The sequence below is a fragment of the Ptychodera flava genome, chromosome 9, assembly GCF_041260155.1.
Source record: "Ptychodera flava strain L36383 chromosome 9, AS_Pfla_20210202, whole genome shotgun sequence".
NCBI classification, from domain to species: domain Eukaryota; kingdom Metazoa; phylum Hemichordata; class Enteropneusta; family Ptychoderidae; genus Ptychodera; species Ptychodera flava.
In genome coordinates, this window is record NC_091936.1 from 43,194,265 (window position 1) to 43,210,241 (window position 15,977).

Consider the following 15,977-nt stretch of genomic DNA (forward strand, 5'->3'; position numbering starts at 1 on the left):
TTTTGTCAAAATATCCGAGATATATGCGTGAACGGATGGACTCACGGATGGACGAACAGACGGACATGACCCAATCTATAAGCTCACTGGACTTAATCCGTGGGACTAAAAATTGTGTCACTGCATCCTTTTTGCATATGAATACGATGAGAAACTAAATTTTTATTTTTCGTGGCCTTATACATGGGAGTCTATGGAGATCTGCCTTAAACATGGGAATCTATGGACGTGTAAACTAAAAATATGCAAATTTCACCACGATTTGCCCAAATTGGGAAAGGTCACTCCTATGCACTTCCATACCAAGTTTCAAATCAATCGGACTTGTGGTTTCAGAGCAGGAGATTTTTTGACCAAAAATGGGAGAAAATTACAAAAAAATTCATGAAAAATAGCAAGTCCAAGATACTGGACCCAAGATGTGCACAATCATTTCATGTCAGCCCAAAGTACTTACATGCTAATTTTTCATGTAATCTGCTCAGTGGTTATTGAGTTTTTTCAATTTTGACTGTTTTTACATTTTTTCACTTAATTTGCATATTTTTGGCAATGACAACTTCATTTGAACAAAATCTCATCTACAGCCCATCATCCATGTACACACCAAATATCAAGATGAAATGTACAGCGGTTTTGGAGTTTTTGATGTTGACGGACAGACATACAGACATACAGACATACAGACATACAGACATACAGACATTTCCCTAGCCTATAAGAATAGCTTCCATTGCCATATATACATATGGCTATGGGAGCTAAAAAATCCAAAGCTACGTCCATTGAATGGCACGGCCAAGGCGGTGAAGGACGTTGCCTGGCTTGAACTTGCAGAGCTGAAGCCCAGCTTAGTACGTCGGACACCAGTTTGTAATGGTATTTCCGAGTCATTCATATCCGTTCCATCGGAGGAACAAGTCGAGCCGTCCCGTCAAAAATACGTTCTCATTTTCAGTCACGCACAACTGAATAAGTGACTTTCGTCTCGCACCATCGGCATATCTGCCAAGTCGTTTGCAAGAGGTAGCCTTCTAGATTAGCATTGCCGAGTTGGTCAAGTTCGGCAGCAATCTCTATAGTGCCAGGCAGCCAAGTACGTCCAACTCCGCCAGAAAACGTCACCATGCTATCCTGCCAAGTCCGCTAAAAAGCGGTAAAACAAAAACCAGCCCCCCTCAGGTGTGGGGGACTGGCGGACAGGTTTCTGCACCTTTCCCTGTCTATCGACTCCCTGCGAACCCATTTCGAGGGGAAAAGGCGTTCCTTGTCAGAAAACCTCTCCTCGGATGACCCCTAAATGCACAGGGGATAGCAAAACGTAGTGCCGTCGACTTGGCAGGAAAGGGGGTACCCAAAAAGGGCCCGATTTCCACCGGGTTGGGAGAATAACGGTCACCAGTGCTTAGATTCTGGCTACACCGAATTTCAAGCGGATTTTCACCGACTTGGCAGGAAAAGGGTTAACCCTTTTCCTGCCGAGCGCCCTTGTCTGTTATTTTGCCAAGTCAGTAGAAAACCGCCCCATAATATGTGCCTGTAAAAGATTGGCTCTCCTGCATGTTATCCTGCCAGGCATTTTGGCAGAAATTGCCCATTTTCAGGGTTGTTTTAGCCGTACTTATACGTGTTAGACTTCGATAATTTCTACATGCCCGTAGACAGGGGAAGGAGCTCAAGGGTTACTGCAGAAAAAAATTGAGGTCACCGGCTTTGTTTGCCCCTGGGAGTGCGTCATTTTATTGCCGTTTCATGTTTATTTTTTCGGAAATAAACTCCTTCAGTATTACGCACGTCCGCTAGGCACAAACATCACCTCACTCGTCTGTTAGTCAGAGACCCTGAGGGTCGTGCTAGGGGTGCAGCAGCACCGTCAAACCTGTCCTGTTTCCCCAGGGTAGGGTCAATTGAATACGTACCTCCAACGACTTGGCAGTGTAGCACAAAAACTACGTTTTTGCCGTTGTATTAACGACATGGCTGAGCCATTGAAGCACAGCTCAACGTAGTTTAGCCAGCTCAGTTGGGAGTTGGTTACGAGTGTTACCGTTCATTACTGACTTAATCGAGTGGTCCTCAGTCAGGTACGGGTTTGTACCGACATGGCTTGGGCTGCAGCTAACCAGTGATAACCAGTCACTACACCCAAGTCTTCAGTTCACTTTTGCGATGCACGGGTGCAACGCAATATGCTTCCATTGTTCTAGCCATCGACGTGTCCACATGCCTGGCAGCCATATTGTACTGCTAGCTGGTTTGCATAACAAAAGCAGTCCCTGCTAAATGCAGGTGGTATCCCCGTAGCAGACTACACATTGACCTTATTGACCTTATGAATTCTCTGTACACAAACAGCGTGCGTAGTTACCAATGCGTCGGCAAGAGGATACGTTTGCCTGCAAACCAGAGCCAATACTTCGGACGATGGATAAATAAAAAATCCAAAGCTATGTCCATTGAATGGCACGGCCAAGGCGGTGAAGGACGTTGCCTGGCTTGAACTTGCAGAGCTGAAGCCCAGCTTAGTACGTCGGACACCAGTTTGTAATGGTATTTCCGAGTCGTTCATATCCGTTCCATGGGAGGAACAAGTCGAGCCGTCCCGTCAAAAATACGTTCTCATTTTCAGTCACGCACAACTGAATAAGTGACTTTCGTCTCGCACCATCGGCATATCTGCCAAGTCCTTTACAAGAGGGCCTTCTAGATTAGCATTGCCGAGTTGGTCAAGTTCGGCAGCAATCTCTATAGTGCCAGGCAGCCAAGTACGTCCAACTCCGCCAGAAAACTTCACCATGCTATCCTGCCAAGTCCGCTAAAAAGCGGTAAAAAAACCAGCCCCCCTCGGGTGTGGGGGACTGGCGGACAGGTTTCTGCACCTTTCCCTGTCTATCGACTCCCTGCGAACCCATTTCGAAGGGAAAAGGCGTTCCTTGTCAGAAAACCTCTCCTCGGATGACCCCTAAATGCACAGGGGATAGCAAAACGTAATGCCGTCGACTTGGCAGGAAAGGGGGTACCCAAAAAGGGCCCGATTTCCATCGGGTTGGGAGAATAACGGTCACCAGTGCTTAGATTCTGGCTACACCGAATTTCAAGCGGATTTTCACCGACTTGGCAGGAAAAGGGTTAAATCTGCAAATTAGGAATTTGCTGTAAAAATACTTAATGACATTCAATACAATTAGATGTGATTTCCGGAATTTTCCTCAGTTCCAAATTTTTCTGGCGATGAATCAGCAGTGTGCATAAAAATGCTTAAACAAATTTTCTCCAAATTTACACCTGACTGTTTGCATCTAACTGTGGCACCTGACTTTTTGCAGTGGATGCAAACACCAAACAATTTTATGCAGATATCATACGAACAAGAGTTATACAACATGTACATTTGTACAGTTCGTTAAAAAACACAACTTATGGTAGACAACATATATTCGTGAAAAAATATGAATGATACAATAAACTTTTCAAATGAAATATGTCAAACGGGTGTAAGTTCAATAAGTGTAAGTGCAATATGCAGAACAGGACAAGCAAAACAGTGATGTTTCATGACCTTTGCACTGTAGATGGAAAGAGACTGACAGACCAAACTCAGCTCAACATTACATGGAAGGAGTTTAACAGACAAAAGTTGGCTCAGACTGACTGTACATAATATTAATTCCTCAGTACTGTCGTACTTGGGAGCTAAAAGTGTACACTGGTGACTTTGATTTGAGGATGAAATTTACAAAATTATTTGTATGCATCATCAAACATTTGATAAAGCCAATAATGTACAGAAAGTCTGTGAAGCTATACCTGTTTTGCTCCATTGAGCCTATCAGTTATTTTCCGACACCTTTTTTGTTTTGTTTTCCAAGTGGAGGTGAGTATTGTGTTTCTCCAATGAACCTAAACGAGGGTATCAGAGTATTGCTATGTTGTCCAAGAGTGTATTGACCTATCAGTCAAACGATGATGTAACTGGATCGGAGTAGGGGTCACTCCCAGTGTAGGGGTCACTCCCAGGCCTAGGTCACTGCAGTGTTGTGCAACCTTGCAACCAAGCTTAGCCCAGTATATTACTTGTTTCTTTCATCAACATTCATGTTCATGAATGTGATTCTTAAGGTAGCAGTACAACCCTTACCTCACACATTTGGTATCTTCAAAATGCACTACAGCATCATGTTATTTACTCTAGTAACCTTGTTCAATGAGAAAATCCCTTCATGAAATCAGACACAACCTTGATAGTGTGTATTTCCATTTGTACAAAAACTGTTTCTGAACACATACTGCATGGCCTCACATTTCTGCATATGTAATTTGACTTTAGTTTACCACCATTTTGATGAATCCCATCCAAACAGGTAAACTTCATGACCCAAATGAGCATTCTGAGAATTCATTCATGACGCTGATGATTTTCAGATGACATATCATAGAGAATCACTTTAACATTCATGACTTGTGATCAACATGATGCTATGTTGCATGAAAATCCAAAAAAGGTAACTGAAGTGGACTACACAAAGGCTACAAAAGCCCTGCACTGTGCACATAAAACTCCTGGGTTTACACAAATTATTCGCTGAGATTTGATTCAACAGCAATATATTAAGTAGGAATAAGGGCCATAGTATTTGGATCGACTCTGAACCTGGCACTGCAGAAGTAAAAGTTGTTTGCAAAGATATATTTGGATCTGAACACTTCCCACATAAAGACAATCTCTCAGCCATTTATTACAATGCACTCTGGGTAATATAACCTGACGAAACAGCACACAGAAGTTACATAAATGCTACGTTTCCGATACTATTTTCAGAATCTTCATAACAGTTACAGGATGACATGTTCAAAAATAAACTAACATGAACAGATGAGAAAGTTTTTGGAAAGTCACAATGATTGCTTTCTTGCAAAATATCTCTTCTTGAAACTGTATTTATGTGTTGGCTATATCTACATTTCCCATCAAAACCTTAGTCTCTCAGTGTTGTTAGCAAGAACAAATCAACTTGTTAACCACAGTCCCAGAAAAATGTGGATCAAACGTAACATTTGTATGCACAATGTTTCTGATCCAACTGTCCATTTTTACTTTTCACTTAATCATTGATGAGCTGTTACACATAACAAAACAAAACAATCTGATTTGTTGCTGACTTGGTTAAATCCCTTCCACATTCTAAATGTAACACTGAAGACCTCCTTGAAAAGTTCAACAACCTACAACATCAATAGACAGTTTAATACAAAAAAGCCTCTCTCTCACCTGTAAGAACTAAAAGGCATGGAAGTGGATTTTAGCATTGTTACTGAATGTTGAAACAAAGGGGTTGGCTGCAGGCCAGGACAGATCTGAATACCGCAAACATGTGACAAATTCACAGATAGTGAATATTCTGATCATTTCTCTTTGAACGCTGTTCATAAGGGAAGAGCTAACTTGACAAAAAATATAAGTTTTTAAGGAAAAAAAGCAAACGGAATTTTTAAAATCATGCAAGCAGAGGAAGAAGTAATGAAGCTGATATCTGCAGTAGAAATAATTCAGAGAAATAGTGTCAATGACACTGTGCTCCCATTAAATCAGCAACAGTCAAAGTCTGACATTTGAAGTTGAATAGGTATTGGAAAAGAGGTTTCAGAGAAGATATATCGGCCAAATAGAGAAAATATGCAACCCCCTGTGTTTTCTCTCGGTTTCTCTTATAAGCAGGGAATGTCCCCTCTGCTTGATTATTTGGGAGGCGGCGATTTGGTTCTGATGGAAATATGCAACTTTATGTTATGTAAATAAAGGTTTTTCAAGGTATTAGCAAATTCAGGTCATTGTGTGAATCAAATATCAAATTAAAAGAGAGACTCACTTTCTTGCTGTTTCCATCTAATTAATGTTTACTAATCTTAAGCCTACACCAATCATTCACAAATTTAAAAATTTCAAACAGAGTTTTGTGATCCAGAGCCAAAATCTAAACAGATTGTTGAATTGATTAAATCAACAATGTAATGCTACTTAAAAGTCAGAAATCATGAGGTAGGTTGCCACAGATCAATACTCAATATATAACAATATCTCAAGATCTCTTTGTTGAGGGGCACAGCATGAGTTTGTGTTTATTTTCGGGAACTTTATTTAAACAGCGGGATCTTCACTATTGTGTAGAGAAAACTGTGAACCCCCTCAAATAATTGCAAAATTTCATCCCAATTACAACGAATTCATAAAGAAACCTACACAGTAAATTCAAAAGCTAGATCAGTACTGTCAGAAGCAAAGTGTTTAACCAATCATGAAAAATATTTTAACAAATATTTACACAGATGCAATTTCACCATCATTTACCCTAAAATAAAATGAGTCACCCCAAAGCACATTCTGATAAACTACATTCAACTGCTGCTAGTACAGATTATAGGGTTCTCAATGAGGACTTTTTTGAAGCTTCTTCAGAAATGGCTAATTTGCATAACTTTATCATATATTGCTTACCCAGAATGACACCATCCTCAGGAACCTAAAAAATACTTCAAAGCTCTTTAAAACCAGCAATTCAAGGGAACATGATTTTTCAGCTTTTTAAAGAAGAGATTCATAAAATTTTTAAAAAATTTCGATATTGAAATTTTACGCTAATTTGAAAAACCTGAGTTAGGGTATCCATAGTAATGTTTACTACATATCAAGTCAATGGAACTAGCAGTTTTTGAATGTTTTATTTCTATCATTTTCACATTCATTTAGATGATTTGTTGATATTTTAAAGTGGCTGCCGTTTATTCATTTGAAGAAAATCAAATTTTTAACCCATTATGCAAATGAGAATTACAAAAGTGATCATTCAGTGGCTCATAAAGTTGTGAGGTGAATGGACAGATAAACATACATACAAACATACATTCACACACCCATGAAAAGACAAACAGATCATGAGATATCCTTTTTCCAGCCTATATATTGATTAAGCCGGGATTACCATGAGGGGTACTGGCAGTTGGGAGCTTCAAATGATGTTACATAACTGCAAATTATGCAGGGCTTCCTTTTGCCTTCATCCCAGGGTCTTTTAAAATCATCAAAATAAATTAACGACTGACCTTTTGTAATGCTATCCAACAAATGAAATGAAAAAATAAATCTCATTGAACATTTCCTCTTCTACTGAATGCATTGTAGAAACAAATTGTCTATGGCTTCTCTCATTTTCATGGTCCAACTGCAGCATGACCCAAATGTTAGTAACTTACATTGCTAAAGTTGGTCTACACTATGGTTACAACTGTTCTTTCATTTGAAATATTCTGAATAGTGGCCAAAAACTTCATTTTTCTTTTTAAAAAACTATGTATTATTTTTTCCCTTTTGTTTCCCAAATGCAATGCAAGCAATAATGTGAGCATTACTTCAATTGTGATATCCAGTGTAGCAACACAACTTGGAAAACCAATTATCAAAACCCTACATATAACTGTCTTTTTAGAGCAAACAGTGATTGAGCAAAGACACTTCAAACTGTCTGTGATTGGAGTCAGACTTGTTCTGGAAGTTTCACACCAGTGTGTTCTGATTGAACTCTTAATCAGAACATTATCTACCAACCATCCACATTTTATTCCTGGGATTAGATGTTTGCCTAAACAAGTTTTGCCATTTCTTAGTTTTGCCATGGGCTCAGCCGCTGTAATTAATGGAAAGACCGTCACTGTTTAAGCCATATATGAGTAACGGTGCAAGCACAACAACAATACAATGATAATAACAATGACAACAACAATGCTATCAGTCTTAGTGCTAAACAGCAAAGACAGTTGTTTTGGAAATCTTTTTGTAAGTCAGTGATTGCAATAGCCTTAGTGTTTAGTTAGATCCTCCTGGGCTCAGTGCCGAATAATAGTTATTAAGAGGTGCTAATGGTACCAGTACCAGGTACTACCACATTTCAATGGAACAACATGAACCAATGCTTTATGCCAACCATACTGACTGCAACCACAAAGGTTAGTGAGGCTGAAATAGAAAGATCACTGTCACATATAAAATTATGATTCACAGAAAATCCTGCTTCAAAGGTAAACATTTTTTACAACAAGGTCAAGCTCAACCATTGACAGAGCAGTAGAAGTTGATGTATTGGTCCAGACAGCACATGGCAGTGAGTGTGTGCCAGTGGAAATTTTTAACATCTCTGTCAAATCAATTGTAATACAGAGTCTGCAGTGATTACATCATAATGGTTTTTCTAAACCCAAACACAGCGTACACAAATACAGGGTCTGTTTTTTTTCACAGACCTGAATAGCTTTGCATTGATTCATTCACATGTTTTCAAAACAAAGTTGTCTTATTTCAAGACAATGATGGATAAATGCACCTGGGATAACACTTCATATTTCAGCTCATCAATGATGACTCACCTACCTCTGACATGCCATCATCATCACTGACGCTCTAAACATATTTTGCTGTATTTCAAAGTGAAAGCAGCAATTATCTAGAGAAACCTATAAAACAATCCACATGTAGTGATACATACAGACCAGATATCCAATGACTGACTGAAAGTGTTGCTGAAACACTACTTAAACACTGAAGATATATTCAGAGAAAGATAACACTTGAGCTCTGAGTTTTTCAATATCATCATATACTGGAGGAGACTACAGGGGTCTTGGCAAACAAGTTGGTAGGGCATGCAGTCCAACTTGTCATAATAATTTACAAAATCTAGATCCTCACTTCAAACAAACAAATATGTCACGTGAATAAAAAATGGAAAAGTGTTATAGGTCACTTTCCCCAGCATGGAGCTGAGGAGCTCCATGGTCATAGATCCCTGAAGAATCTTTGACGAGTGCCAGCCCTCCATCCATTGATGCAGTGTGTCTTTACGGTTTCGATGAAAAGGCGAAACAAATGGGTAATTAATCAAACCCTTCATGCATGAAAATCGGGTAACAATGACTTTTCGGGTGAAAATCAAATGGTGTGTGTGTTTGTGTACAGTACCCCAGATAGATAAACTTAATAATCTATCTCTACTTCTGCTGACCGTAATCCCTGATTTCGGGTGCGGCGCTTTCTCGCAACTGTCGGGGACACCATCAAACACAAGCGCTGAGGTTTTGAGTTAATGTTTACAAGCAAAGTAAGTGACATCCTCGCACACTGCTTTTCATTGTTCCGCGATGTGTATGGCTTGTCTCTGATTTGCAACATTTTAAGCACAGCATACGGCGACTGGAGAACGACCTTGAGATGTGAACTAGGGATTTTTCATTCATAGGCACAACGGCAGGCAAATAAAAGTGGTGCAAACGTTGTGCCGAATTCCAAGTAATGCATGTGATGGATCAAATACTATTCCTGGCAGTATCATTGTTATTTTTTGGCGTCAAACATGAGTACATCGGCTTTGAAGACAAGACTTGCCTTCATTCAATACGACATAGTGGCCTTGTGCACAAAGATCATCGCTGCTCGCACAACTAGTCGTATGTCCCTTTTTGAGCATAAAATGCGCCTTACCTACCCCGATCTTGCTGCTGCACAGTCGATTATTAAATATTCCTCACGCTGCAATTGATAAATTCTGCACCGCAGCCTCACAAGCGGCAAATTTCAGGCAAAACCGGGCGTTTTCCACGAGCGACAATGAATGCTTTTCGCATCAGGAAATGGAGCTGGAGATGTGCGCAAAGTCATTGCGCAGTATCAATAAAGATGGCATGACGTCATCGCAGAGGGTCAGTAGAGGTCAAATAGATGTGAAGTGATTCATCCCGATATGGACAGTTTAGATCACTTTGTAACTATGGCGCAGCAGAAAAAAAAAACAACCCAAAACAACGTTGTCGATGTGTATGATAAATAAGCGTGATGCTGAATTACCTGTCAGCCAGTCTCAGCAGTCTTTACCATCCAAACTTCGCAAGTAACTTCGCGGTAAACTTTTGAACGCGTGCGACCGTTGCATAAGTTTTATCGTGCTTTCGACAATATCAGCTATCAGGGAGGGGAGAAATGTTTAAGACTTGTTAGGTGTATTTAACTGTATTATCACAAATATACAGTCCAAAATGCATTAAAACTTATTCAAACATCGTTATTAAAACGTCGCGGCAACAATTTCTCTAAAAGAACACCATAACAGCTAGCAGGTTGCATTATACAGCGTATTGTGCAGCTAAAGGCCCTAACCCGTTTTCAGGCGTAAACGACCTTGACCAAACAATAGGAACAAACCTTTCTTCTGTTTCTTAAAATGGAACAATATTTACAACGTCAACAGAGACAGGATGCATTTTTGAGTAACAAACTCTGCACAAAGGCCGCCATTTCACAACTTTCCCGATAACTGTTAAAGGTCATGTAATTATGACCTCTATTTGTGTCCTTCGTCCAAAGCATTTTATTCGTAACACTCTTCTTTTGTCTTTACCAGGGACATGGTGACATCGTGGTGAACCCATTTGTTACGTCACCTTTGCCCAGTTCTCAAAGGATTGACAACTTTGTCCCGCGTTATGGCAGTGATCGGTTTGACACTGACAACTTGCTCCAAACACAGTTGAGAGGTAAAAACAAATTCCAGGTTGTTTTGACCCATTTATACGACGACCAAGCCAAGGATTTCTTTTAATGAATCATCACTGTCTCTTTCATGATTGCGGCGAAACCTGTCAAATCCCTTCAAATGAGAAAAATTCCGTGCATGCGCAGGGCTCCGCATAACTGACTTACTTTTTCTCAATAGTGAACTTTTAGACGGTACCAAACAAGGGACATCGGGTCAGGTACACCTTTTTAAGGTTCTGCAAATACCGGAGCGTTCAAAATCGAATTTCGCCGTAATAAATAGAGTCGAGCAATGAACTCTAGTCGACAAAATATCCTTCGGGAATACTTTTGAGGGAGTCCAAGTGGAACAAGTTCCAAATAAACGTACAGCATAATTGGGAGGATATCATCATGTTTTAAGGATCTCGATACTTTTATTCGTTCTATACTAGTACTTTTCTCACTGGTGCAGAAGAAAGCCCATCCAGGAACTATGGCAGTGATCTGACGTAACAAGAGAGATATCACTAAATATTTCAGGGCATAAGGGACTGCCGGACCATTGAAGCGGCGTAGAAGCCATTCTTAGCCGTGCATCTCTGGCGAAGCCTTATGGACGCATAATTAATTGACAATGAAATTTTTCCAAGATTTGGACCCGATCGTCGAAAACCTAAAAAATGTAGGGCCTGTTAACAGTTTGTTAGGAGGTATGCTAGTAATCGTCAGTTTATACAGCTGAAACTTTTGGAGGCTTTTTCACAATTTTTTGCTGTGAATTTTAATGTAAATATACATTTTCTTGTTCTATTTCCCAAATGCGTGTTGAGATACACAACATCCAACTCGTCAGCTCAGCCTGTCCATTTGTAAACTAGACTGTCGACAAGTCAATTCTGGTCTGGACTAAAATTCAAATGGAAACAATTACAATGCGTTTTGCACGCAAAGACAGTGTGTTGACAAGGTAGAGAATGGGTGTTTCAACGCGTTTGGGAAGCGGAACAAAATCTTGCAATTGACTGACAAAACAAAATAAGTGGGAAAATCAAAATGTTCTTCTATCACTTGAACTTGAGAAACAACATTAGAGTACAACTTGTGTGTCTCTTCTCTTTCTGCTATGAACACGTGAGAGAGGTGATATATATTCAGATTTTGGTCTTCTGATCACATAGAGATAGAAGATTGTGAGGTAAGAATATTGCCTATTTTCTGTATAATTTCCTTCTTCATATGACACAGTTAACAGTGAGTGGACAGTAAACATGAAAGAAAATTTGATGTGCAGGTCTTACTTCGCACAGCACCTTGTGTTTTCAGCAGCTGTCATTGGTGTATGAAAAAAATGGGGAGCTGATTGAGATCGCATTGTATTATCTTTCCAGGGTAGATTCCTCAAACGCCCCTTTGCAAATTATTTTTGAATGTATGAGGACTCGGATACGGCCGCGGTTTGGTTGCATAACGAGTAAAGCAGCTACACGATGTTGTGGTTTCTCAAATAAGTGCTTGGTGTGTACTTTCCAAAGGTTTAAAGTCGACCTTGTTAAAATGACGACTTTGCAGAAATAACAAGGCAAGAAAGAAAGAACCCGTTTGTATCTGGCATGCTGACACCATTTTTGATGCATTTTTCAAATGCCTTCAATCATTAAATCTTTTGGCACTTTCAAGAAAACGGCAATAAGTAATAGCATTTTCTGACATTTCTACGAGCAAGTCTATGAAATTGACTGTGCATTCCCAATGTGTTATCCATGTCGGTGGAAACTTTATCAAGATTAGTTATTTCATCGTCATGCAGATTTCTTTGGTTATCGATAGTCTGCAAGGAAAGTTGTACCTGAGATTGAGTTTTCCGACATGCAGAAATTCTTGTTTAACTTGAGATTAATACGTGATAAAAACCGTTTCATACGCCTACGGATATGTAAGGTGAGGCGAGGAGTTAGTGTCGGAAAATATTGCCCCTCTCAAGCACAGTCCCTCCTTTGTGGAGGGACCGTGTCTCAAGGAAGCAGAGGCGAGTACTTGGCCGTGTGAGGGCGTTTTGGGTACCCGCCAAGGAAAAAAAAAACGATCCACCAAAAAATCGATCCACCAGAGCGGACAAAAGTCCCAAAATGACGGAATTTTCCATTTTTTTTCTCTCGAAATTCAAATAAATAAACTTGCCTTGCAGATTTACCTTATATTCAAGCACATAATTGACCTTTTCCCGACATACAGCCACCTAACAGGTCAATTTTTTGATGAAAAGCGTCCACAGTTAATAAACAGCTTAACAAATGGGTCACATTGTCATGTTGCTTATGATATAGATTTATATCAGTTATATTATTTTATTGTAGCTGTATAGAAAAGAATGTATATCTACCCGATAATACATCTTTGTCATTATTTATGTTCAGTGATATCTTTAAGAATGAGCTATAATTAAAATTGAAAAATTAACAAATATTGGTGTATTGATTTTATTAGAGGCTGATAGTCAGCAACATTAGGCAGCTATATCAGCACTTTTGCCAACAGGGAGATATAGCATAGAATGGAACTTGAACAAAACTTAACATAGGTGGTAAATATACGCAACAAATATTTAGGATACACGACATAACAATCTCTTATTAAGTTGCCCCTCCATGGAAGGTTAGTTGTACTGCTCTGGCAGTGTACTGTACATTATAGCAGACGCTGCATGTACGTTCTTCAACTGCCAATAAATGACAGTATCTAGTACCTTTGTACAAATTGAAAGTAGACTGCGATCTTATTTACAACAGTTTGTTTCCTTTTTGAAAAAAACAAAACAAAAACAGGACAATGAACAGGATCAGTGTGTGCACAGTGTGTACAGTACAAAGTTGAATTTTTGAAAGCGGCCATTCAAAGTGTATTATATATGTAAAGTCATGCCTAGATTTATTATGATTACGCAGATGTATGCAGAGGCTCAACCCTAAGTTGGTGTAATGCAAACTGAAAATAGAGTTTTGCTCTCCACATCATCATTTACATAGAGAGGGGCAATAAGGAGTGGTAGTGTGATAGTCAGGAGTAACCCAGACACCCTCTGTATATGACGCTGGAGTTTCCAGGTTCTTCACCCCTTGTAGGGATATGAATGCGTGTCGCCAATATCCATCCTTTATTGAGAATGACCTTCAAAATTATATTTTCATTTCACTAAAAAAGAAAAAAGCTGTTTTTTTGGTGGTTTTTTTTTCGTTTTTCAGACAAACCCTGAATCAATCATATTTTGTAGGGTTTGCGGCAAAAGCCTTTTGATATGGAGAAAGCATCATGTACAAAGTCTAAAATAGGATTTTCCTGTCACACTTTTGTATTTGAATATGTGTTGGAAACAATCATCAATGTTTACAGTGCTTGCAAGACGGGTGTAAGCAAAACAGATTTGATTTAAATTATTTATTGTGAAAGAACAAAGTGTTTTTGGGGAACTGACAATCACAATTGCTCATCTGTACCTTTCCTTAAATTGTCACTTTGCATAAATTACTTTAAATGCATCTTCAAATTCGACATGAACTGAAATAATGTTGACGGTTCATGACAGAAATGTAACATAGATCATCTGTGAAGGTACAAATTGCTAGGCACGTAGAAAAGTGTCAATGTGATATCTATGACTTCTATCAAATACAGCCAACGGAATACTGAGGGCGTCATTTTCTAGTCACAGGAATCCCACTGTATCATTGAGAAAGCGAAAACCTATATGGAAGACCAATCACGGCAACCAGCTGAAAAACTTTGAACCCCCAGCCTGATAATCAAAGCATACCAGAGTAACGCCTAACCATCGCATAGGTGCTTTTTACAATGTACAAAGTGGGTTATTGGATTGGGTATATCATTCACAATATTTCTTTTGAAAATTGAATTTAAAAAACCTGGTAAAAGTAGCTTTCTCGGAGTATCAGATCTCAATTTGTTTGGATGATCGCTCGAAGTTTTCAACAGTTGATTGACAGTCATCACTGCAAAAGTTTCAAATCCATGACGTAACACATTTTGCGACCATCAAACTCGGAACCGTACACTCTAATCACAAAATAAATCAAATGACAAATAGATGAGCATATGGGCATTACAGATGGGTTATTGCAGATTTCTGCATTTTAGGATGACTTATCATGAGAGTCTTCCTGTCGGCGGCTGATACAACTAATATTTCCAGTAAGTCTTGAATGCATCATGTTTCCAGGTGACTGTGTATGTGCAGGTTAATCCATAGACCATGTGTCTGGGTTTAAATCAACCTATCGTATCCACGATATGACTGACACTTTGTTGAAAGTGAACCGATGTGGCAATGAGGACAATCCGAAGAATATGAGTTCGACCTGGCGCCAGATGACTGGCGAAAGTCATGTAAAAGTTGGAAACTTCTGCTGTTGGGGGTTGGTTTTGTTAAATCCAGAATAGTGTCAAACGAATGGCAAGCCCGTATTCAGGTGACCAACGCCATATATATTTCCTGTTCGTAACTTAGTCCATAGGGGCCTCAGGCTCCGATGATGATGAGCAGATGGTGATGATGATTAAACATTAAAAATAGCGCCAATGGCACTTGATCACAACTGGCACATCGTGAAACTACTCATAATTAATGAGGTACAATATGTGGCGTCATGCGGTGTCCCATCATACCACAGGCGACCCAAGTATTACTGAGTTTTTCACACTGTTTTCTCTATCATTTTCTCTTCTTTCTTCATGCTCTGAATGATCGGAATAAATAAAATAAATGGTTTATATAACCTAACCTAACCTAACCTAACCTGTGACTCTTTATTTATTTTACACTCCATTACAAGGACGTATATCTCTCATACACACATGCTGTAATTAATTAGTCAACACAACTAATTATGCTAATCCGTGGACTTATCAGGGATTTTACGGGTTGGTCAACATCGCGAAAGATAGGAATGGTTACTAACATCACTATCTTTCCGATGTTGACAACCTCTGATAAGTCCATGGATTAGCATAATTAGTTGTGTTGACTAATTAATTACAGCATGTGTGTATGAGAGATATACGTCCTTGTAATGGAGTGTAAAATAAATAAAGAGTCACAGGTTAGGTTAGGTTAGGTTAGGTTATATAAACCATTTATTTTATTTATTCCGATCATTCAGAGCATGAAGAAAGAAGAGAAAATGATAGAGAAAACAGTGTGAAAAACTCAGTAATACTTGGGTCGCCTGTGATCATACCATATATGAAGGGTGTAGCACTTGTGGTTACTGAGTTATGGACAAATATGTATATTTGAGGTCAAAGGTCACCGAGGTCACGGGAGATTTTGTCAAAATATTTGATATATCTGCGTGAACGGAGGGACGAATGGATGGACGAACGGACACAATGACCTGGACACCATGAC

General features: G+C 39.3%; 2 protein-coding genes across 3 annotated transcripts in view; one reads left to right on the plus strand and one right to left on the minus strand.

The window, feature by feature from the left end:
- The window catches only part of LOC139141100 (leucine-rich repeat protein SHOC-2-like), a 65,906-nt gene extending 56,213 nt beyond the window's left edge, over nt 1-9,693 (minus strand). The window contains exon 1 of one of the 2 annotated variants that reach the window (XM_070710677.1): nt 9,531-9,693. The gene's annotated coding sequence lies outside the window, so the exon portion shown is untranslated. Of the gene's footprint in view, nt 1-9,526 lie in introns of both variants that reach the window. The other variant, XM_070710678.1, reaches the window with a different exon arrangement.
- Nucleotides 1-15,977, plus strand: part of LOC139141127 (probable serine carboxypeptidase CPVL) — a 601,148-nt gene that overhangs the window by 384,311 nt on the left and 200,860 nt on the right. The gene's annotated exons all lie outside the window — the stretch shown is intronic.